A 6,515-nucleotide genomic window follows, 5' to 3' on the forward strand; every position below is an offset into this window, starting at 1 on the left:
CTGGCTGTCTGGCTGGATGGCTGCGTTCGTTTATCTGGTCGTGGGCCCCGAAGAATCTCGTCCCCATTATTCTGGTCTAGATAAGGCCGAGCACAATGCCGGAACAATAATCGCCGTGTTCCGGTCTCGAATGTCGGAGGTCACTCGGTGACCAAGCCGGGTGGAACATTATCGGCGGGGGAGCATCTCTTCGTCGCGGCTCGTTTATGAATCCCGCTCCGGGTGGTCGAGGGAAAGGAGTAAGGGAAAGCGGAGAGACACGCCGAGATGAGCCGGGAATGATAGAAAATTGCTGGCGGGTCCGCCGCGCACGCTCTTGCCGGGTAAAAGTGTCACGAGATGCCCACTTGTACACGATCTTCGAGAGAGTCGAGCTCGTCGATGGCGGACGGTGTTCGGGCGACCGGGTTTCCAGCATTTCGCAGAGCTGCGTCGCTTTGCTGCGGAATGCATCTTCGGTGAATGCAACCGGCAGAGCTTATGAAAGATTGGAGTCATTACTATAATAATCTTTATAATAAACCAATGGTTTAAGATATAATCTTTAATATATTACTATTGCAATCTAGAAAATACTATCATTATTATTATAATCTATATAACAAACCAGTGAATTGCATTACATGATAAAAAATCCACACAAAATATTATTACGCTTTCCAAAAATTTTCAACACTACGAATACCAATTCGGTTTTCTTCCACCTATACAAAACAAATTTATTGAAATTAATAAATATTAGTGAAGAATTTTTAATCAAATCGCAGTTAAGGAAAACACGATCCAAGTGGACTAATGAATAATTACAAAAGAAACAGATTTACGCTAAAATAAAATAATTTAAAACGCCATATTTTATTTTCAATTCCTTATATTCTAATATGCATTGAATTCTAATATTCAGAGAAAAAGATTGAGATAATTTTGCAAAGCTGCGAGGCGAGCTTTTTCCAGCCGGCGACAGGTTTCCCGGCCTGATTACAGAAAAACTGTTCGCAGGGGTGGGCACCGAGGGAAATGAGACTGTTTATGGGCCATTGATCCGCGGGGGTGGCGTGTTAAAAGCGGACGTTAGAAGTCGTGGGAGGAGGAGGAGAAGAGAACGATCATCGATCGGCCCACTCCCCCCCGGTAAAACGTAACATCGTCGTAATTCAGTACACGCGGTGTATTTACTCCGGGCTTAAGGCGCGATTTACAACGGAGCGCAGAGTCGGGCCGGTCTCTCTCGGTGGCGGAATCGATAGAGCGCGACTTCGGCGATTGCGTCGATCGGTTGCCCGACATATTCGACGCGCGCCCAAGGAGCTCTAACGGACTGGACGACTATACTTGACCCTTTGCAATCGAAGCGATTATAACTGTAAATATGAAATAATTTCCGGACAGATAGTATAGTATCAGTTATGGTCCCGCGTAATATCCACCGCGGCGTTGCCCCTTTTTCTCGATCATCCTCGATGATTCTGATTCGATGAAACCCGGCGAGCGTGTCGAGCGGAATATTCGCGGGCCGATTTTATTGGCCGCGGGTTTGCGTATCCGGCGTGTTCGCGCGGCCCGCGCTCACGATCGATTTTCATAGTCCATTAACTAATTACTGGGGCCGGTCGAATGGATCCTGCTGGATCGGGCTCTGATCCAGGATCCGGCTCCGCTGTGCCGTCGCCGCGCGGAGACAGCGGACCGCCTCTCCGACGTGATTTCCGGCCGTCCGCGACAATGTTTGCTCCCGTGATTAATCGGGGCACCGGCCGACTAATCGATACCTCGAACGCTCGACGAATTAAACCGGTTCCGCGATAACGTCGCGGTCACCGTCCACGGTCCGCTCGGAACTCTCGCTGAAATACCGGCGAATCGATATCGATCGACTTCTGTCGGAGATCGTCGGTCGAAGTCGCCAGAGGTCGGGGAGAAAATTTCGCAAAATCGTTTGTTCGGCGACGTGGAAAGGCGTAAAGCTCGTCGCTGCTCTTTGAAGCCTCGTCGGCGCCGTTTTGGTGGACGCGATGGTCCGACAGCGAATTTTTAAGGGAGACGGATGAATATTACCCCTTTAGAGAGGCGACTCTCTCTCTCTTACCATATGAATTGATGCCGCAACTCGAGAGACGACTCTCTCGCTGTCCAATTGGTTTGCTGCGGTAAGTTAAGAAAATCGGCGGCGCAAACTGTATATTTAGGGTCTCGAAATTTGTTCAACAAATTCATATATCTTGCATAAAGTCAGCGTAAAATTGTAGCGTAAACTATATATTTGGGGTTTTGGAAATTCGTCCAATAAATTCATATATTTTCTATAAAACCAGTAATCGCTAAAATGGTGGCGCAAACTATTTTTTTGAGGGGGGGGGGGGGGGGGGGGGGGGATTTAGAAAGTGAAGGTGTTACATTTTCGTGTGATATAATAGTTGAAAGAATCACGCGACACTTAAAATAGCTTCGCGCGAAAGACGATGATCCACATTTCGTGAAACAGCATTTCGATTAGTCCGCCGCGACTAAAATCAATAATGGCCTCCGCTGTTTCCTAATGGAATGCAGATTTTATGCGGTCTTGGCGTGCATAAATGCCTGAAACAAAAACGTAAACCTGGTTAAAGGGTTTCGAAAAAGCTTCGCCTCGCTTTAACCGGAGAATATTAGAGTTCGCTCGATGATCCTCAGCGTAACGGAAATAATATTTTACAAAGACGTTATTATCACTAATTTCGATAAATACTATAATTCATGTTCCGCCCTCCTGCGTACGCAATTCGACACGGAAGGAAGCTTTCGGTTTCAATAATGATCGCCGGGCATTAAAAGAGTATACATGATTCTAAACGCAAGGGAAAGTAAAAAAATACCGGCCGCCGATTATTGTTTCACGGTTGTTGACCCACCATTTGTTTCCAGTCGAGTCCGTTAGCGTAAACTGCGTACGAAACCGCGGGCATCGGTCTGTTAACTGTCGCTCGGTTCAGGGTTTAGAACCATAGCAAAACACTACGCATTAAATCTGTAATAAAAAGCACATCGAAATAAAACATTGTCTTTTGAAAAAGAATTTCGTCGTTTCTTCAAACAACGACGATGGAGTATTTTATTAGATTTCATAATATTTTGCATAATATAATTTGTCATATAAAATTGAGATGCTACGTGTCAGAAAAGGGTTAACCCTTTGCACTCGAGTGGTGACTCTGAGGCACCAATAAAATTGTTACAGTACGTTCCAAGATTAAAAATTATTAAATGATGAAAAATTGAAAACGACGTAAAAATTAGATTTCAAAAATTATTAAAAATATAACTGTCGTTGCCCGAGTTACAATATTCAATGTCATACGCATGAAACACATTTTGTCATATAAAATGGAAATGTTATACGTCAGAAAAGTTATTTTGAAATTACAGTTGCAATGGTTTCGAGTGCAAAGGGTTAATAATATTAATATTTAGTAGAGCTTGTATGGATTCTTCGTCACGACTCCGACCCGTTGTTACATCGTAAAGGGTTAAACAACGTAATACCCCGTTCGTAGCAAGGGAAGCCGGGTCGTCGCCATTGAGCACGCGGAACCGTCGAATCCGCGGGGGCACTTTCCGCGAAAACCCGATCCACGGTCGTTACAGTAATTATTGCCGAGCCGCGTGTGCATTCTCGCGGCGTCGCAGCCGACACGCTCCCGAGCATGCAAAATTGCCGGTCTGAAGCCGCGCGCTGCGGTCGCCCGTCGCCGGCATGTATCTCCGTTACCGTTTAATTGAATTAATCCTGCGGACCCCGGCTGCGGGCCCCCTGTTCTCCGGCTCCGTCTTCTCCTCTCCTCTCCTCCCCCCTCTCTCGGTAGCTTGATTTCCGGTTGCTCAACTCCCGACGCCGGACGTCTTGTCTTCCTGCGATCCGCCGCTTGTCCGCCAACATCCCGGGTCGATTTGTTCCAAACCGAGCGGCGTGCTCCCCGCGTTGCCAAAGAGCATAAATTAAAATTCTTTATTCAGCTGTTTAACAACTTGGCGAATTGTTAATTAGATAGGCTGTAGATTAGACGAATTGTTAAGTAGATGGACTATAGAGTAGACCATAGAGTAGTTGCCAAAATTATTTTGGAATGAAATAGAATAATTTTTGTAGTGCCTTAGAGTCACCATTCGAGTGCAAAGGGTTAAAAATTCCCTGTCGTTATGAGATCGAATTATCCCGGTGGCCCGGTTCCACGAAACTCGCGCGCTAAGCACGGCCGATCATTAACATCGCCGCCGCGTCACAGCTTTAACAGGGTTTCGGTTAACCCAGTCTTTCCCTCTCTCTCTCTCTCACTCTCTCTCTACCCGTTGGCACAGTTTCACGGTCGGCGTGTCGCGACGCTCTTTACGACGCCGCTAATAAAACCCGGGCGATTTTATTCGGTGATCGTCGATCGTAACAGCAGAATTAAACGCGATCGGGTGGCTGCTCGTCGTTCGTTTCGCCGCCGTAAAAAGAAGGGACAACCGGTTTTCATTACACTGATCCGCGGATAATTATCCGACGGAGCGTCGGAGTCGCGTGAACGACGATTCTCCCAGGCGGTCTAGTAAAAGCGAACTGATACCTCGGGCTGTGCGTGTTTTATGGGTTTCTAATGGTTAGCGAGCGGTTGTTTAATAATTTTAATGGATTCTTAGCGCGGTTTATTTCGTTTTGTTCTGCTAATTCGAGCACGACATCGATCGAAATTCTTGCTCGTTAAGAATATATTTAACAATGGCCCGGTTAACGATATATTTAAGAATTTCCCGGTTAACAATTTGTCTAACAATATCCCAGTTAACAATTCATTTAACTATCTCTTAGTTGACAATATATTTAACAATATCCTAGTGAACAATATATTTAAGAATTTCCCGGTTAACAATTTGTCTAACAATATCCCAGTTAACAATTCATTTAACAATCTCCTAGTTAACAATATATTTAACAATATCCTAGTGAACAATATATTTAAGAATTCCCCAGTTAACAATATATTTAAGAATTTCCCGGTTAACAATTTGTCTAACAATATCCCAGTTAACAATATATTTAAGAATTCTCCAGTTAACAATTTGTCTAATAATATCCCAGTTAACAATATATTTAAGAATTCTCCAATTAACAAATTGTCTAACAACATCCCAGTTACCAATATATCCAACAATTTCATAAAAATATATTTAACAATTTGTCTAACAATGTAACAATGTCCCAGCGCATCGCCGTCGATCATCCGAGCGTCTCCAAATTAATCCGCTTGCTAACGGCGAGCTTCCGCGGTTATTTTCGCGGGCGAAAGGCGAAAAGACAAGGGCGGCGCGTCGCCGCGAGCGTCCTTGCCAAAAAGCGCGCGGCCGATCGCCGTGAAGCGGAGACCGTTTAGCTAGAAACGGCTGCCAAAGCTCGGTCGAAAGATCTGAGAGAGGATTGCGGGAGAGAGAGAAAGAGAGAGAGAGAGCCTCCTCGAGGATATTCCGAAACGAGGTCTCGCCGATAAACGTCCTTTGGCATCGACGATCGCGCCGTGACCGGCACGTCACCGCGACGATTACCTTCGCCCACCGATACCGAGGTCCGACGAGAGCGTCGAGTAGGGTACCTCTCGTGCCCGGCATATTGACGGAGGTCCAGGTCTCCATTGTTTACAACAATTGGCAGCGACCATTGGCACCGGCTCGCCGAGCTGTTAATACGCTCGCGCGCGGTGCGATAACTTCGCATGTGGGTCATCGTTTCGTTGCGGATCTCTTGGAATTTATGCTATGCGACGCGTGACACTCATTTATGATCTCTCATTTTATTTATGATACTGTTATGTTAATTTATTCGGTTGGGGATGCGTCAATTATTCTAGAGATTTATTTTAAACACTTGAGGCAGAGTCGCAAAGATTTGGAACCTTGTTCACTTATTATTATTATGTTAGGTTTAGTGTTAGTATTTTGAAGTTACGGCTGGTATATAGTTAATATAAAGTGTCCTTTTTATGTTGTAATTTATTAGAGACAAATAAGCGTTGATTAATATAACTGTGAAATACATCGCAAGATAGAACTGTAAATAAAATTGTTACCTTGTACATTCGAGCTCCAATTTAATCGTCTCTTTTGTCTAATAAAAATCTAAGACAAGATATTAAACAAAGCAAAGAATAATCGAGACTGTATAAACATTTCTCCAGCATCATATCTAAATATTTTATTATCATATTTATTTAGTTATCGCTGTTTCTCCAGCGATTCAGAAATGGGACAACGTTCGCCATTCAGAAAATCATCAAGCATCGAATAAAGTATTAAACAAACCAGCGATCGCGTTAAACAACCATCGACAACCAGCGTCGTGTTAATCGACGAAACGTCGAGTCGAACCGGCCCTTAAAAAACGAACGGAAATCGGCGACGCGACGCGGCGCGTAATTAGCGTGGACCGCACCTGCCCGCAAATCGGTCTACCTGGCCGTGATACGGAATATTAACGAGCGAGATGGACGGCCGTACGAATCCATTGG

The 6,515-nt window shown here is 44.9% G+C and overlaps 1 long non-coding RNA gene across 1 annotated transcript; it reads right to left on the bottom strand.

Annotated features, from left to right (window-relative positions):
* Window positions 1-612: 612 nt before the first annotated feature.
* On the bottom strand, window positions 613-6,509 carry LOC144477918 (uncharacterized). Its single transcript, XR_013495292.1, has 3 exons — window positions 3,746-6,509; window positions 2,889-3,004; window positions 613-2,577 (listed from the first exon to the last, which is right to left on the bottom strand). It is a non-coding gene; the product is annotated as an uncharacterized LOC144477918 (long non-coding RNA).
* Between the last annotated feature and the right edge of the window lie 6 nt (window positions 6,510-6,515).

Source organism: Augochlora pura, unplaced genomic scaffold (assembly GCF_028453695.1).
Source record: "Augochlora pura isolate Apur16 unplaced genomic scaffold, APUR_v2.2.1 APUR_unplaced_523, whole genome shotgun sequence".
NCBI lineage: Eukaryota > Metazoa > Arthropoda > Insecta > Hymenoptera > Halictidae > Augochlora > Augochlora pura.